The following is an 18,846-nucleotide window of genomic DNA, read 5'->3' on the forward strand; positions in this document are numbered from 1 at the left end:
TCAGAGAGGAAAGAAGAGGGAGAGAGATATAGAAACATCAATGATGAGAGAGAATCATTGATTGGCTGCCTCCTGCATGCCCCACACCGGGGATTGAGTTTGCAACCTGGGCATGTGCCCCGATTGGGAATTGAACCATGATCTCCTGGTTCATAGGTTGACACTCAATCACTAAACCACACTGGCTGGGCATGTTATAAGTTATTTTAAACTAGAGGCCCAATGCACAAAATTCATGCAAGGAGCTCAGCCCCCAAAGCCCTGGGTGCCTTGGCCCTCACAGCCCTGGCTTTGTCCACAGGTCTTTCTGCTGTTTGGTCTAGTACAATATTAGTAATTAGCATATTGGCTCTTCATTTTATAGGATGAACACATTGCTTAAAACTGGGAGACATTTTCTTCACCTGTGCTCTCATAGGATGGTTAATTTGTTTTCTCAGCTCTTAACTGAATGTGTACCAGCCGAGATTGATGCACTTGCGTGTTCCTCGGGTGTCAGCTGGCTAACATTATTAACTTATAGCAATGTATTTTCTGCTACTTGTTTTAGAACTCTCGTGTTTGTTTACTCTTTCCTACCAGCTAAAGCTTTCTGGGACCAAGACCTTGTCTTATTACTTAACATTTTTAAAAATATATTTTTTATTGATTTTCTACAGAGAGGAAGGAAGGATAGAGAGTTAGAAACATCAATGAGAGTGAGAGAGAAATGTTAATCAGCTGCCTCCTGCACACCCCCTACTGGAGATGTGCCTGCAGTCAAGATTCCCCGGAATCGAACCTGGAATCCTTCAGTCCACAGGCAGATGTTCTATCCACTGAGCCAAACTGGTCAGGGCCTTAATATTGTTTTTATCTCACCTTCTATATAAGAGCTCACTTATAAGTTAAGTTGAATAGTGGCGCCAGTTAAGTTGAAGTGTGTTCTTACAGGCTCTGATATAAAAGATGTGGGACTGTTTTAGCAATAGGAATTGAAGCTCAGATAACCAGCCTGAGAGGCCAAGGCGGGAAGCACAAAGATTGGTGTTTTTTGTGTGTGTGGTTTTTTTTTAATCATGGGATTAGATAAACACTTCTTGCTAAATAGTTCGTATTATATGTTCTGATGGGATATGTTTCTCTGACGCTAATATAGCTTCATGTTCTAAAGTGTCTAATAATCTTGTAAACAGAACTTTATATGTGAATAAATAAGAACATTAATGCCATGATCTCATGGTTAGAGAGGAACTTAGAATTTGAGTCTGATTAAGAAGGTAGCACTGGAAAATCAGGGGATAAGTAGATATTTGGGACTGTGTGAGTGTTGTAATATGCTAGCTTCTAATTTATAAAAACTGAAATTCAGAAGCTTAAGAGAGACTGGCAAGGACCAAAATAGTAAACAAATCTTAATATAATCAGATTAGGAGGATATTGCCAGATTAACAATGCCTCATTTAGGCACAACCTGTTCTCAGATGAAATGTTTTCATAGCACAGAATTTTTTATTTCATATTGACTTTGTTGTGTATAACTAAGATTAAAGAGTATATTACTAGGGAAAACTTTATTATCATTGACCTTTTAAAATGCTCTATAGTAGGGTGTCGAACTCAATCAGAGAAGGGGCCAAAATCTAAAATCCAGCCTAAATCGCGGGCCGAATGGTTTACTGAAAGTCATAAACTGTCATTGTGATGGAAACGCAGTGGAGTGCAGTGATGACAGCGCGGTGTGGGCCACATTGCAAGGCCTGGTGGGACGGATTTGGCCCGCAGGCCTTGTGTTTGACACATGTGCATAGAGTAAAATAAGATATTTCATGAGGTATATTCAATCATTTCTCTCAACAGATGACACAGGCATGTAAACTGAATATAAACTGAACTGCTTAGGAGGTGAATGGTCAGTAGTTCATTTGAAATTACCTGAACTCATCATAAAGTTCTCTAGTCCTTCCTCCCTACCTTCCCTTCCTTTCTGAAAAAGACATATTTTACTAGACAGTTATTTATCCTGGCTTGATTGTTGTTGGTCTGTGTTATTCCTTAAGTTACAACTTGCCATGGCTTCCATATAGAGTTTTTCTTTTTTTCATATACTAACATGAGGAATTTTAATTTAGTAGTACTATTTTAAAAATTGGACTGAGATCTGGAAACAGCATGAGTACATTTTGGTGCTACCATATTGAGGACCTTATTTGAAACTTAAATGAGCAAGGATAGGTATCTGTATGATGGGATTTTAAAGGGAGAAGTCCTTAAAGCTCAACCAGTTTGTTCCTTTCTTCATTTTCTGTTCATTCTTTTTTCCCCCCCAACAAATATTTGAGTGTCTGTATGCTCTTCATCTTGGTATTCTTTTCTCAGATATTGGTAATAACCCCTTCAACTCATTATCTCAAGCCTGATACCTTAAGAGCTGCACTGTCCAGTACAATAGCTGCTAGCGACAGGTTGCTATTTAAACTAACATTTATTAAAATGAAATAAAAGATTCAGTTCCTTAGTCATCCCAACCACATTTCAAGTGCGCCCTGTGGCTGGAGGCTGTCGTGTTGGACACTGCCCATTTGTAAAAGGGGGATGCCAGACTATGTTGCCTTAGTGTTCCTTGACTCCACCCTGACGCATCTCAGCACCCCATCCACTTCATCATCCAGATCTCAAGTTTCTTCCCTTTAAAAAATTATCCCGTCTTATTATTTTTTAAAAATATGTCTTTATTGATTTCAGAGAGGAAGAGAGAGGGAGAAATAGAAACATCAATGATGAGAATCATTATTGGCTGCCTCCTCCACGCCCCCTACTGGGCATCGAGCCTGCAACCCTAGTATGTGCCCTTGACCAGAATTGAACTGGGATCCTTCAGTCTGCAGGGTGATGCTCTGTTCACTGAGCCAGATTGGCGAGGGCCTGTCTTATTTTAGGTCTTCATCTTCTGTCATCTGAGTTAATGCTCCAGTGTTACCAGGACTCTGAATCCTTCGTTGCCACACCTGTCTCCAGTGGCATCTGCGCCTTCCGCTCACTCTTGATACCATGTATATACCTTTACCACATTGAATACTAATCCCTGTTTGTATGACTTTTCTTCTAGATGACCAAGAGATTCTTAGGGGTGCAAAATTGGACTTTGATTTTGCAGGGTAGGGCAACACACAATAATGCCTGGCACATTTCCACAATAAAATAAGTGTTTGTCAAGCAGAGAGAGCAGTGAAAATGGGTGGATGAAGGAGGCGGAACTAGGCTGTATTCTGAAGTCAAGAGACAATTTGGATGCATGGAAACTAGAATAAAAGAGGGCATTCTTGTGGGGGAGCACCATGAATGCAAGCCCGTTGGTAGGAAATTACATGGCAGCTCTGCTCCTAGACTCTAGCCGCAGAAGAACGTTTTCAGCACCACTCAGAGCTTAACCATGGGGCCATATACAGAATTTTGAATTCTGGCATTGCAAGTAAATGTGTTCCCCTGTGCTTGCTACATGACACCTCTTTGTAGAAGTGCTGGGTTTCACACTTACTAAACTTAATTTGTAATTTCAGAGGAGTAAAAGGAAACTTTGCCCTGTAAAATTAGGCAACATACTCAGAAAATCTAGTTAATTCTTTTAAGACCTTTATGGTTATAGTTTATAACTATAAACTATATAAATATAGGCTTATAATTATGTTAGATCTGTTAGCAGTAGAGTAGGAAAGAAAAATGCATGTGTGCATGCCCAAAAGGAGGCCATCTAACACAGTAACTAAAATGAGTGACTGGCTAGACAGACCTATCTTAACCCAACCCCTTCCAAGCTGTGTGTTATCCTGGGAAAGTCACCTTCCGATCTTCAATTTTCTTGCTTTTAAATGGAGATATTTCGTGCCTGTGAAGATTAAGTTAAATATAAAATATATGTCACATATTAGCACTGTGCTTAGTCCTGAGTAAAGCATCACCAAGTAATAACTAATAACAAAATAATAGTTACATAGCCTTTCACAAAATTGGAAAACTCATAGTTGTGTTACCCAAAGGAAGAGTTAATACATGTTGCTTAACATAAATGATCATCTAGAAAACACAGTCATCTAGATATAATCACCTCTAAAGTGAAGTGTATAGTGTTGGTTACTTTCAAAATCATGCAAATAAGATGATCCAGGATAATCTAAAATCCAGGGACAGTTCTCTGTATTTGGAAATAAAGTGATCACTTACATAAATTAGTTAGGAAAAACTCACTTTTTTCCTTCTACTTTGTATAATCAAGAGTTCCTAGGGAAAGGGAAGAAAATTAGGTACTGCTTTTAATTTTAAATAAGCATACTAGTAAGGCGTGCATAAATTAGTGGCATTGAATGATCTATTTTTCCATAGTTTCAAAAAGATGTTGACAGTCTTGATTGTGTAGGTTCTCATCATGTAAAGGCCTTCGTACATTTCATGCATGTTCAGTAGTGCTCTTTAGTAGAGTGAACGCTGCTTTTCTTTCCTGTGGAATTTGCATACCTTTCCCTTCCTCTGCCTACCTGGCCTTGCTAGGCTCACTCCTCCTATCTCTCTTGACTTCCCCTGAGCTGTTTGGTATATCCTACCCCATTTTGGTGCCATGCTCTTGCTTTTGAGCATCTACTTATTATTAGAGGCCTGATGCACAAAGATTCGTGCAAGAATGGACCTTCCTTCCCCTGGCTGCCCGCACTGCCTTCGCTCCAGCCAGAGCCACCCTTTTGCTCTGGCCTGGAGCCACCTTTTCGCCTTCCCACATTGCCCAGAGGCCTGGAGCAGCTGGGGGCAGTGTGGAATGCCTGGAGCAGCTGGGGGCAGTTGTCTCCATAGAGACAACACCAGCATCCCACCCTGGCCATTCAGTGCCTGGGTATGCAAATTAACCCACCATCTTCGTTGGATTAATTTGCATACTCCAGATTGGCTGGTGGGCATCACGAAGGTATGGTCAATTTGCATCTTAATATTTTATTAGTGTAGATGATTAGTTACATTCATGAAACTGAGTTGTTTCATGAACATGCATTTCCTTATTTGTTTGCAGTGTTTAAAAGGAAGCTAACTTATACAAGGTGTTTGATAAAGTTTTGCTGAATGAATAAATGCTTAGTCATTTAATTTTTCTTATATGTACTTTTTAAACCATAGATCTCTTTAGGGAGGAAATCATGTTGTACTTTTTGGTACCTCGCAGCTCCAGCACATGGCAAACAATGAATTTCAGTTGAATAAACTTACAGTATACTTGCCTTTTTATGTTTCTGCCCTTTGCCTATTATTTATTGTAATTCCTTGAAATTAATTTTAGAGCTTACTCTGGGGCAGGGAGTTGGAATTATACAGCAATTCACATACCTTATTAGCTTCTTGTTTTAATTTCAAAAGAACTAATTCCGGAATTAGAGCTCCCTTGATGAAATTGTTGAAATGTGAAATTTGAATTTAAGACTTCTTTGAAGAATTGAATGCATTTTGCTTGCCAGTATTTATTTTATTTTTTCTTTTTAGTTTTAATTTTGATTGCTGTTACTCTGATACCTGAGCCAAAGTGGTGATGCTGCCTGAGGGAAATTTCTGCAACTCTTAAGTCAACACTTACACGGTAAGAGCATATGACTTTTACCCTTAAAAGCCATTTAATTTATATAATGTTATAGTTTAGAATTTTAATTTGAAATAGACAGGATAAAATATTCTAATATATTAAAATACTGATATTAATGTATTTTAATATATAAATTTTAAGAGATAATAGATCTTTAGATCCTAATAAACAGTAAGAATTTGAAAGGAAATTTTATATACCATAGTCATCATATTAATTTTTATGTGAACAACAAATATGGCTATATATTTTGCCTGTTTACTTTTTATTTTCTGAGGTTTAACCAATTCTTTATTATCTGAACTTTGTTAATAATGAATGGGTATGAGAGGTCAAGATGATAAAACTTAAGCCTAGTCATTTTTTTCTTTCGCTTACTCTGAACCAAAATGATGGTGATTCCAACAGTGGATAATATAAGGTTTTAAATTAAAGATTTAAATGACCTATATTGCTCTACCTTTAAAGGGTATTTAAGAATAATGAGACATAGCAGACAAATAGGACAAGTTCTTTCTCTGAGCTTCACTTTTCTCATGCATAAAATGCCATTATTTGTCTTGCATGTTTTATAGAGTTGTAAAAACCAAATGAAATGATGTATGTGGAACTGTCCTTTTTTTCTCTTTATTTTAAAGAGTAGAGGGAGAATAACAAAAAGGCTTTTTGGTTTTGAGATTGGTATTTAGAGAGAACATATTCTTTTTTCTTTTTTTTTTTAATCTAGTCTGCCAATGTATCATTTAGAGCAGTGGTTCTTAACCTTTCTAATGCCGCAACCCTTTAATACAGTTCCTCATGTTGTGGTGACCCCCAACCATAAATTATTTTTGTTGTTACTTCATAACTGTAATTTTGCTATGGTGATGTAAATATCTGTGTTTTCCGATGGTTGGTGGCGGGGGAGGGGGCAGAGGCAGCAGGGAAAGCATAGGGGGTGGGCGGAGAGGTGGCGGTGGTGGGAGGGAAGCCCCCCAGAAGCCCTGTTCTTGCAGGAATCTTCCTGCAACCGGCCCCTAGTAGTAATACAAGTGGAATCATACAGCTTATACATTTTTTTCATCTGACTTTCATTCAGCATAATTATCTTGAAATTCATCCATGTTGTTGCAGGTATAAATCATTCCATGAATATACAGCTGATTTATCATTCATCTGTTGATGGATTTTGGGGTTATTTTGGCTTTTACAAATAAAGCTATGTGAACATTCATGTACAAATGCTTTTACTAGTAGTTATTTTGCATAAATACCTAGGAGTAGAATGGCTGGATCAACTGGACAAGTATATGTTTAACTTTTTAAGAAACTGCCAAACTTTTCCAAAGTGATTGGGATATTTTATATTCTCTTCAGCAGGGTATGGGAGTTCTAGGTTCTCCAGATACTTAATAACACTTAGTATGGTCAGTCTTTTTGAAGCTTAGCCATTCTCTTAGGTGTGTAGTGGTATCTCATGGTTTTGGTTTGCAACTCCTTAATGACTAACCATGTTGAAAATCTTTGAGGTGCTTATTTGCCATCTATATTCTTTCTTGAAGCATCTGTTCAAGTCTTTTGTCCCTGTTTTTAATTGAATGGTTTGTTTTTGTATTGAGTTTTATTTATTTTTAAATTTTCAGTTTTAAAAATTTTCAGTTATGTTGACATTCAATATGATATTTCAGGTGTTCAGCATAGTGGTTAGACATTTATATAACTCACAAAGTGCTCCCCCTATATGTCCAGTAACCACCTGACAGCTTACAATATTATGGACTACACTCCCTATGCTATACTATACACCTATGCGACTATTTTATAGATGCCAAATTGTACTTCTTAATACCTTCACTCTTTTTTTAATCCCTATCCAAGGATATGTTTTATGAATGAGAGAGAGAGAAACATTGATGCATTGCCTCCTTTATGCACTCTGACTGGGAATTGAACTCAAGACCTTTTTGGTGTATGGGATGATGTTGCAACCAACTGAGCCACCTGGCCAGGGTTTCTTTCACTCAGTTCCTAAACCCACTTGCATCTGGTACCCACCAGTTTGTTCTCTGTATCTATTAGTTTGCTTCTGTTTTTTGTTGTTATTTTTTAGATTCCAGGTATAAGTGATATCATATGATATTTGACTTTGTCTGATTTATTTCACTTAGCATGATACCTTCTTAGGTCCATTATGTTGTGCAAATCCTAAGATTTAATTCTTATTCATGGTCAGGTAACATTCCATTGTATATAGCGTATTTTTCGGACCATAAGACGCACTTTTTTCCCCCCAGAAGTGCCTACACATATACTTTAAAAAAAAAAGTTTTTTTTACTTGCCTGGCTCTGTGTGGTCTCTGTGTGCTTGCCCGGCTCTAAAATGGTTCTAAATGCTGCTGTTTACTTTACAGGGTTGATTACATGTGTTTATGACTGTGATGTTGGGTTTTAATGCACATAAAATATTTTAGGACACTATTTGTTTCAGAATCTTTTTTCTTCATTTCCCTTCTCTAAAAACTGGTGCGTCTTATGGTCCGGAGCATCTTATGGTCCGAAAAATACGGTAATTGACCATATCGATGTGGGTTTCTTTCTGGGCTCTCTATTCTGTTCTATTGATCTGTTCATCTGTTTTTATGCCAGTGCCATGCTGTCTTGATAATTATAGCCTTGCTATATAGTTTGCTATCGGATAGCACGATACTTCTAATTTTGTTTTTCTTTCTCAAGATTGCTTTGGCTACAGGATCTTTTGTGGTTCCATATAAATTTTAGGATTATTCTAATTCTGTGGCAAATGCCATTGGTTTATATTTTTAAAAATATTTATTGTTGAAAGTATTACATTATGTCCTCTTTTCCCCATTGACCCCTTCTTGCCCACCTCCATCACCCCCACCCCTCCACCTCTGCTCTATGCCTTCACTACCCTATTGTCTATGTCCATGGGCTATGTATATACTAGTATGCATACAAGTTCTTTGGTTGATTTCTTGCCACTCACCTACTAACCCCACGTTCCCTCTGAGTTTTGACAGTCTGTTTCATGTTTCTGTGTCTCTGAATCTGTTTTGGTTTTCAGTTTATTTTGTTCATTTGATTCCATATATGAGTGAGATCATGTGATTCTTGTCTCTTTTTTGACTGTTTTATTTTACTTAGCATAATACTCTCCAGGTTCCTCATACTGTCTCATAGGGTAAGAGGTCCTTTTGATTCACTTTTGCAAGTTTGTATGTTTCTTGAAATTTATCTATTTCTCCTAGGTTTCCAATTATAGGCACACTAGAGGCCTGGTGCACGAAATTTGTGCATGGGGGAGAAGGGTCCCTCAGCCCAGCCTGCACCCTCTCCAATCTGGGACCCCTCAAAGGATGCCCCGACTGCCCGTGGGGTCGGGCCTAAATGGGCAGTTGGACATCCCTCTCACAATCCAGGACTGGCTCCCAACCACTCACCTGCCTGCCTGCCTCATTGCCCCTTACCACTCTCTGCCTGCCTGCCTGATCACCCCTAACCGCCTCTGCCTCAGCCCCACCACCTCAGCTTCATCTGGAAAGTTGTTCAGCTCTCTGGTCTAATTAGCATATTATGTGTTTATTTTTATAGGATATATATATATATATATATATATATAATAGGATATATATGTATATATATATACACACACACATATATATATACACACACATATATATATATATTGTATGATCAAAAGGGATTTTTGTTTGTTTTTGCCTGTTTATTCTTTGTACTTTCTCTGGCTAAAGCATAATAAAAAGGCACAAAATGTTTGGAGAGCAAGTGAATCCAATATAGTAGTTTATGGAAACCAGCTGAATATTGAACTGAAAAGAAACAAAGCAGATTAGAGGGAAACCGAGGGAGAAAACTTGTTTTTCAAAACAGGAAACTGAGGTCCACCTTGATGACAAAACTTGCACAGGGTCTCACACAGTGTTAGTGGAGAACTAGGATTAGCAACCAGGTCCCCACTCCTAATCCAGTCTAGTTTCACTCTGAAATTCTAAGTCAATGGACCATAATCTAAATAGTGAAATGTAAGCATTCATCTCAATGACCCGCTATTGAGTAAAGCTTATGCAGATTTCCCCCAGCTGCATCATAGTTTTCACCCAAAGGTGAGGCAGAGTAGCTCTACAAGGCACTGTGACAGCTTGGGAGTTGAGGAAGCCAACCCCCTCTTTGGCCGTGGGAATGTGTTATTACTGGTGACTAATTTCGGGGGAATGTCAGTAAGCAAGTGGAGTACCATAAAACTGGCTTGAGCAGACATGGCCCTTGTCTTTCAAAATAAAAGAGGCACAATGGGAAGTAAAAGGAAGGGGCGTAGGCAGCGTTGTGCCACTTGATTGGACATGGGGATAGAACCAGACCACTTCTGTTTAGATCACTTGTATTCTGAATACATAAAAGTCAGCGTGATTAAAAAGCCAGACATCTGCCATCTGCACACATTTAGTTTGGTGTCTATAATAAAGTCTTTACCATGTGATTTCGCTCTGCCATGCACTGCACTCTTAATTGTTGAGCATACAGCAATCAGAGCAAAGGTTACCAACACATCAAGAATAGAAAAGACAGAATCATTAACCTTGTCAGGTTTTGCAAACTGCATACTTTCAAAGCTCACAGAATAATCTGTGTGGCTGCATAGTACAGAAAGAAATCCATCACAAAATCTTTTCAGCCAGCTTTGTACAGTCAACTAGCTTTATCAATAATATAGTTTTAAACTTTGTAATAAGGATATAATGCAATTAATATGTTATTCTGAATCCCATCAGCCCTTTCTATAATCACAATATAAAATAGGGAATAATCACAGTTTAATTTATACTACTAATTGCCATATATTTTCTGTGTGAAAGCTAGTTATTATCTGTACTAATATAGTGGTAGTATTCTTTTTAAAAAATATATTTTATTGATTTTTTACAGAGAGGAAGGGAGAATGATAGAGAATTAGGAACATCAATGAGAGAGAAACATCAATCAGCTGCCTCCTGCACACCCCCTCTGGGGAAATGCCTGCAACCAAGGTACATGCCCTTGACCGGAATCAAACCTGGGACCTTTCAGTCCACAGGTTGATGCTCTACCCACTGGGCCAAACCGGTTTCGGCAGTAGTAGTATTCTTACCTTTTGAAAATAGTTTGCTTGAATGTTCGCTCATTAGCAATGTCAATTTACTTTCTTTTCTCCTTATTGAATATAGTTAGCAGTTTAAAGTCTTAACAAGAAGCCAGTAAGCTCTTTTTGTTCTTACTGTGATGGCAGTTTATCTTCCAACCAGGATGTAAAAAGGTACAAGAGAACAGCTTCCATCAAAAGGAAGAGACTAAGCCAGATGATCCAGAAGGAAAACTTTCCCTGACTTCTTAAAGAGTGACAAGCCCTCCTGAGGAGAGACAGGACACTTGAGCTGTTTTATGTTTAGCAGAGCGTAGGAGGAACAGGCGACCACCACAGGAATAGGTAAATGAGTTCTTAAAGGTTAATGTGAGTTAACACATTTGCTTGGAATAACAGGATCCCAGAGACAAGGGGAGGTCATACTCAGCTCTTTCCTCAGGCCTCTGCCAGGTACTCATAAGGAAGGCTAGAGGCAGCCCTGGAGATCAGACAGAACTCCTTTGGTTGTATAGCCACACAGGAGTAGTAACTGTACTGGGGGACCGGCATAATAGCATCTGCTTCCCCAGATTCTTCTCTCCTAGGGCACTAGTTCCTGGGAGGGCAACAAACCCTCTAATCCTCAGGATACAACCAAATATTGATTGCTTCTAGTTAAGGGCCCTTCTTCCTGCCCTTGGTAATCAGCAAAGACCTCTGCTTTGGGGGCAAAATATGGTAGTAGAAGCAGGACAACCTCTCAGGCTCATAATCTCTCAATGAAACAAAACAGAGTTCTGTTTATGCAGATGAGGATAGGAAACTCATGCCTGAGGTGGGGACAGGTACAAGGCAGAGTTTAGCTGTCATTGGGAAGAAAGGCACAGACACTGAGGAGGTCTCATTCTGGGGTTCAAGTAAGATTTAGGCTGGACCAGAAAAACTGAGAACTTTCCCTGCTCCTACTATGAACTTTGCCCATAGAAACAAAGCAATAGCAATCCTCTTCTGAATAGAAAAGTGTGACACACGTGTGAAGGGACTACTGGGTGGAGCAGGAACATTAAGAAAAATTTGGCATCCCAGACCCCGCACCTGGCGCAAGGTAACAGCCCATCACTAAGGGATTTTTAACGCTGTTTTGTACTGTGTAACAATAACACATCTGTTAAACCACTGAGTAGGTTGATTCAATCCCCAGTACTAATGTCATACCAAAAGATCATGCTAGCCATTTCAGGTGGAAAAATTCTTTTCATCTTTTGCCACTGTTCTACATGTGATATCTAACATTCAGCCAAAATAATAAAATCATGCTACCAAAAAAGGGAAGAAAGAAAACCTATTGTCAGGAGATAAAGCATTCAATAGGAACATGCTCAGAGATAACCCAGATGTGGGAACTATCAGACAGGAACTTTAAAAATAGCTGTGATTAAATATATAAATGATGTAGTGGGAAAGGTAGGCAATATCCATTGACCCATGGTGAATATCAACAGAGAGATGGAAACTTTAAACAATTTTTAGAAGTTAAATGGAAACTACTGGAAACAACAACAACAAAAAACACACAAACAAGTTGGGTTTGTTAGCAAACTGGACAAAGCTGAAAAAAGAATCAGCTAATTGAAGCTTAAGTCAACAGAACATAAAAACAAAAACAAAAAGAAGAGGCAGGGAAAGAAAAGGAGAGTATATAGGAAAACTACATTCCTCCCACATTTCTCTCTACTCTCAATTCTCTGATAGAGACAATACATAATTCCTGACACCACATCGAGCAAGTCTCTGCAACAATTGCATGTCCTATAACTCAATTCAGTTCTGACACTAACATCTGGAGTTAGTACAGCTCCTACAGATTAAAGGCTCAGTCCCAAAAGACTACCCGAACTCAGATGCCAATCCTAAATTCCAGATTGTCACCTGAACATCAGACTGCTATAAATCAAGGTTCTCATAATCCCCTTCTTGGATTTGATCATATGCTAGAACAGATCCTAGAACTTAGAGAAATACTTACATTTACCAGTTTATTATTCAACAAAGAACATAAAGAATACAAATGAATAGCTAAATGAAGTACATAAGTCGAGGTCTGTAATGGCCCCAGTGTAGGAACTTCTGTCCCAACTGGGGTGTACCCTCCTAGTATGTGGATGTTTTCACCAACCTGGAAGCTCTCTAAACCCCATTCTTTAGGGATTTCTATAGCCATGTCATCATGTAGGCATGATCAATCATTAGCTCAATTTCTAACCCCTCTGCTCTCCCCAGACAATAGGGGGTAGGACTGAAAGTTCCAAGCTTCTAAACGTGGCTCAGTCTTTCTGTTGATCAGCTTTTATCCAGGACTCCACCAAGAGTCACTTTATTAGAACCATGTGCATTTCTATCACCCAGAATTTCTAAGGCATTTAGGAGCTTGATGTTAGGAACCTAGCTCAAAGACCAGTTATTAGAATAAAAGATGTTCCTAGTACTTTTATTACGTAGGAAATTACAGGTGTACAATATATTATTTGTTAGGAAAAAAATTTCACTTAATCATGTTATAGAAAAACTTAGGAGTTTTAGTATGTAGAATTTTAAGAAAGAAATTAAATAAAGTATTAGAGAGTAGAATAGTTGCCTTGAATTAGGAAGCACTTGACAGGCTTTTGAAATTTTGACTTTAATTCATTTAAATCATTTGACTTTAACTCAAAGTACTACTTAGAGAAGTCAAATGCCAGTGTTCAGGCCCTTTAGTTGCATAGTAAGTAAAATTTCAATAAAAAATGTTAGTTTAATTGTATAATAAACTTAGTAAATATTGAGTATCATTTTAGTAAGGAGTAAGATAATATTAAAATTAAAGTAATAATATCATTAGAATCTTAGATTTTTGGGGTGTTTGTTTGTTTTTTGCCCAGCACATTTATTTTATTTTATTTTTTGTTGTTGACAGTATACAGATGCCTCCATTTCCCCTCCCTTTGCTCCCTCGACCCAGCCAATGTCTCACCCCAGGCCTTGACCACACTATTGTCTGTGTCCATGGGCTATGCATATCCTATATAATAAAAGGCTAATATGCAAATTGTCCAAACAGTGGAATGACCTGTTGCTCTGACATGCACTGACCATCAGGGGGCAGATGCTCAACACAGGACTGCCCCCTGGTGGTCAGTGCACTTCTACAGGGGGAGTGCTGCTCATTCAGAAGCCGGGCTCATGGCAGCACTAAGGATGTCTGACTGCCAGCTTAGGCCTGCTGAAGGTTCCCAGACTGTGAAAGGGTGCAGGCCGGGTTGAGGGATCCCCTAAGTGCGTTCATGAATTTTGTGTACTGGGCCTCTAATATACACATAAGTTCTTTGGTTAATCTCTTCCTGTCATGCTCACTCTTCACCTTTCTGATATCTGTCAGTCTGTTCCATGTATCCATGCCTCTGGACCTATTGTATTCATCAGTTTATTTTGTTCATTAGACTCCACATATAAGTGCCATTGTGTAATATTTGTCTTTCTCTGACTGGCTTATTTTGCTTAGCATAATAATCTCCACATCCGTACATGCTGTCACAAAGGGTAAGAAGTTCTACTTTTTTACTGCTACTTAGTATTCCATGGTATAAATGTTCTACAGCTTTTTTATCCACTCACCTACTGATGGGCACTTGGGCTGTTTCCAGATCTTAGCTATTGTAAATAATGCTGCTATGAACTTAGGGGAGCATATATTCTGATTGGTGTTTCAGGATTCTTAGGATACATTCCTAGAAGTTGGATTGCTGGGCCAAATGGCAGTTCCATTTTTATTTTTTTGAGGAAAACTCACACTGTTTTCCATATTGGCTGGAACAGTCTCCATTTCCACCAGCAGTGTACTAGGGTTTCCTTTTCTCCACATCCTCACCAACACTGTTTATTGATTTATTGATGGTAGCCATTCTGGCAGGTGATACCTCATTGTAGTATTAGTTTGCCTTTCTCTGATGATCAGTGACTTTGAGCATTTTTTTTTAAAATGTCTCTTGCCCATCTATATGTCCTCTTTGGAGATGTATCTATTCAGGTTCTGTGCCTATTTTTTAAATTGGATTGTCTTCCTTTTCTTGAGTTGTATAACTTCTTTATATATTTTGAAAAATTATCCCCTTATGAGATGAATCATTGGCAAGTATGTTCTCCCATACAGTGAGTTCCCTTATCATTTTGATGCTGGTTTCTTTTGCTGTGCGGAAGCTTTTTAGTTGGATGTTGTCCCATTTGTTTACTTTTTTTTTTTTTGTTTCCCTTCCCTTAGATGTATAAGCAAAAATTCTGCTATGTGAGATGTCTGAGATTTTACTGCCCATGCTTTCTTCTAGGATTTGTATGTTTTCATGTCTGATATTTAAATTTTTTTAATCCATTTTAAATTTATTCTTGTGGATGGTGTAAGTAGGTGATATAGTTTCATTTTTTGCATATACCTGTCCAATTTTCTTAACACCGTTTATTGAAGAGACTTCTTTATTGTACAATATGTTCTTGCCTCCTTTTCAGATATTGACTAGAAGCCCAGCACATGAAATCATGCGGCTCCACCCACCCACATGCGCCTTGCTCCGCACGCAGCTTCCTGGTGACTGTTTGTTTTTTGTTTTTGTTTTTGTCATTACAGCATTACGACCACTGCCACTGGGTTTTTATTATATAGGCTAGTGACCCGGTGCTTGAAATTTGTGCACTGTGGAGGTTTCCCTCAGCCCAGTCTGCCCCCTCTCACAGACTGGGAGTTCTCAGGAGATGTCCTTCTGACGGCTTAGTAGGACATCCCATGGGGAGCAGGCCTCAGCCACAGTCTGGCCACCCTCTGCGGGAGGCAACAGGGCTGATCAAGGGAAGGTGCCAGCCCCATCGCCACACTGCTGCAGCCACTGCCAGCCACAGCAGCCGCCAAGGTATTTTCATCAACACAGACTCTAGTCCCTTCACTGTGAAAAAATGACAACTTTTTTAAGGCATTTTCAAGAAGTGTCTTTCATAGGATATGACATTTCTTTTTTTTAATCCTCACCTGAGGCTGTTTCCATTGATTTTTTTAGAGAGTATGGAAGAGAGAGAGAGAGAGAGAGAGTATGGAAGAGAGAGAGAGAGAGAGAGAGAGAGAGAGAGAGAGAGAGAGAGAGAGAAGCATCAATGTGAGAGGGTCACTTTAATTGGTTGCCTCTTGCATGAGCCCTGACCTGGGCCCTGGACAGGGAGGAGCCTGTAACCTAGGAACATGCCCTTGATCAGAATCCAACCCGGACCCTGCGGTTGGCAGGCCGAGGCTCTCTCCCCTGAGCCAAACCGGTAGGGCAGGATAGGACATTTCTTAGCCCTCCAGCAGTGGACCTTCGTTTTTTCTTCCAGGAGTGAGGTGGAAAAACCTTAGATCACCTTCTTGGATTCTTATAACCCAAGTTACCAAGAACACTGCAAGTGATGGCTTACAGGGAGCTTAGCCAATGAGCGGTCAGAAAAGGTATTTACTCTTGAACTGGTTTGGCTCAGTGGATAGACCATGGGCCTTCAGATTGAAGGGTCCCAGGTTTGATTCCTATTAAGTACATATACCTTGGGTGGAGGCACTTCCCCAGTGGGGAATGTGCAAGAGGCAGCTAATCTATGTTTCTCTTTCATTGATGTTTCTAACTGTCTAACCCTCTCCCCTCTTCTCTGTAAAAGAATCAATAAAATAAATATATTTTTTGAAAAGGTGTTGCCCCTGCAACTCATGCGGCCCCTGTGTTGTGTCCACTGGGCTAGGGGTGTGTCCCTGCCACCTGGTAGTGGCTGCGGGAGTCTCCACACACCCCAAAGGGTGGCAGCCAGCCCCCCTCCTACCTCCTTCCCCCGCTTCCCCCGTCTTGGGCACCGGGCTGGGGGATGGACTCTAACCTCTGCTTGGCACCGGAGTAAGCACAAATGGCTGGGGCAGGAACATCTCCATCTCCGAACGCCTCTGAGGCCAGCAGCCAGTCCCACCATGGACACCGGGCTGGGGGCATGCAGGGACCCTGGGCTGCGTGTAGTGGCGGCGGCCGTAGGGGTCTTTGCACACCTCAGAGGCCAGCAACCAGCCCCCTGTTGTGGGCATTGGACTGGGAGCATGGATCCGAACCCCCGCTTGGTGCCAGAGCACGCGCAAGTGGCTTAGGGTCTGCACCTATAGGCCCGGAGTGGCCAGGGGGCATTCTGGGACCCTGCCACTCAGGGCCTAAGCGTGGGCCTACAGACTAGGAATGGCCTGGGTGTTCCCAGGGTCCAGGCCGCTAGGCACCTGTGTATGCAAATTAACTACCATATTTGTTGGGTTAATTTGCATACTCGCTCTGATTGCTGGTGGGTGAATAGTGGAGTGATGGTTAATTTGCATGTTTCTCTTTTATTAGATAGGATTATAATAGCATGGGTCTATTTCTGGGATATAATATCTTTTCTTGTGCCAGTTCCAGGCTGTTTGGATTATAATGGCTTTATAGTTTGCTGTTCAGTATTGTGATTCCTCCAACTTTGTTCTTCTTTTTTAAGACTACTGTGGCTATTCAGGTTCCTTTTTGGATCCATATAAACTTTTGGAATAATTTTTCTAGATCTGCAAAATATGCAATTGGTATTTTAATAGGGATTGCCTTGAACATATGGATTGTTTTGCGTAGTATGGTCACTTAAATGATGTTCTTCCAATCCATCAATAAAATATATGCTTCCACTTGTTTGCATCTTTATCTATTTCTTTTTTCAATGTCCTATGGTTTTCCATGTACAGGTCTTTTACCTTCTTGGTTAAGTTTATTCCTAGGTATCTTATATTTTGTTATTGCAATGATAAGTGGGGTTGTTTTTTTAGTTTCTTTTTCTGAAAGTTCATTATTAGTGTATAAAAATGCCGTAAATTTCTGGATGTTAATTTTGTATCTGGGTCCTTTACCGAATTCATTTATTAATCCAGTAGTTCTTTGGTAAAGTTTTTAGGGTTTTCTATGTACAATATCATGTCATCTGCAAATAATGACATTATTTTCTTTTTTAAAATATATTTTATTGATTTTTTTACAGAGAGGAAGGGAGAGAGATAGAGAGCTAGAAACGTCGATGAGAGAGAAACATCGACCAGCTGCCTCTTGCACACCCCCTACCGGGAATATGCCCGCAACCAATGTACATGTCCTTGACCGGAATCAAACCTGGGACCTTTCAGTCTGCAGACCGATGCTCTACCACTGAGCCAAATCGGTTTCGGCAATGACATTATTTTCTTCCTCCTTTCCAATTTGGATGCTTTTCACTTTTTCAACCTGTCTGATTGCTGTGGCTAGGACTTCCAGTACTGTCCTATATAATAAAAGGCTAATATGCAAATTGGCCAAACAGCAGAATGACCAGTTGCTATGATGAGCACTGACCACCACGAGGCAGACACTCAATACAGGAGCTACCTTCTGGTGGTCAGTGTGTTCCCACAGCCTCTCCATCCACTCTGTAGCAGTCACACATCTCTTAAGGGCTCCCGGACTGCAAGAGGGCACAGGCCAGGCGGAGACATCTCCCACCCTAAATGCACAGATTTTGTGCACTGGGCCTCTAGTGTTTAATAAGAGTGGTGAAAGTGGACATCCCTGTCTTGTTCCTGGTCTTAAGGAAAACACTTAAGTTTTGTCCAATGAGTATAATGTTGGCTATTGATTTGTCATATATGGTCTTTATTATGTTGAGGTATGATCCCTCTATTCTCACTTTGCTGAGAGTTTTTATTATAAATGCATTCTGGATTTTGTTGAATGTTTTTCAGCATATATTAATACAATGTGATTTTTTATCCTTCATTTTATGTGAAGCATAACATTTATTGATTTATAAATATTGTACTTGCCTTGCATCCCTGAAATAAATCCAACTTGGTCACAGTGTATGATCTTTTTAAAGTATTGTTGGATCCAATTTGCTAATATTTTGTTGAGGATTTTAGCATCTATGTTCATCAGGGATATTGACCTATAATTTTCTTTCTTCGTGGTGTCTTTATTTGGTTTTAGAATTAGGATAATGTTGGCCTCGTAAAAAGAGTGCTCCTTTTTCTTGAAATTTTTGGAATAATTTGAGGAGGATAGGT

General features: G+C 39.6%; 1 protein-coding gene across 2 annotated transcripts in view; it reads left to right on the forward strand.

The window, feature by feature from the left end:
- Nucleotides 1-5,478: 5,478 nt before the first annotated feature.
- The window catches only part of WASF3 (WASP family member 3), a 67,052-nt gene continuing 53,684 nt past the window's right edge, over nucleotides 5,479-18,846 (forward strand). For both annotated transcript variants that reach the window (XM_036457778.2, XM_036457779.2), the window contains exon 1: nucleotides 5,479-5,593. The gene's annotated coding sequence lies outside the window, so the exon portion shown is untranslated. The remainder of the gene's footprint in view (nucleotides 5,594-18,846) is intronic.

The sequence above is a fragment of the Pipistrellus kuhlii genome, unplaced genomic scaffold, assembly GCF_014108245.1.
Source record: "Pipistrellus kuhlii isolate mPipKuh1 unplaced genomic scaffold, mPipKuh1.p scaffold_m20_p_3, whole genome shotgun sequence".
NCBI lineage: Eukaryota > Metazoa > Chordata > Mammalia > Chiroptera > Vespertilionidae > Pipistrellus > Pipistrellus kuhlii.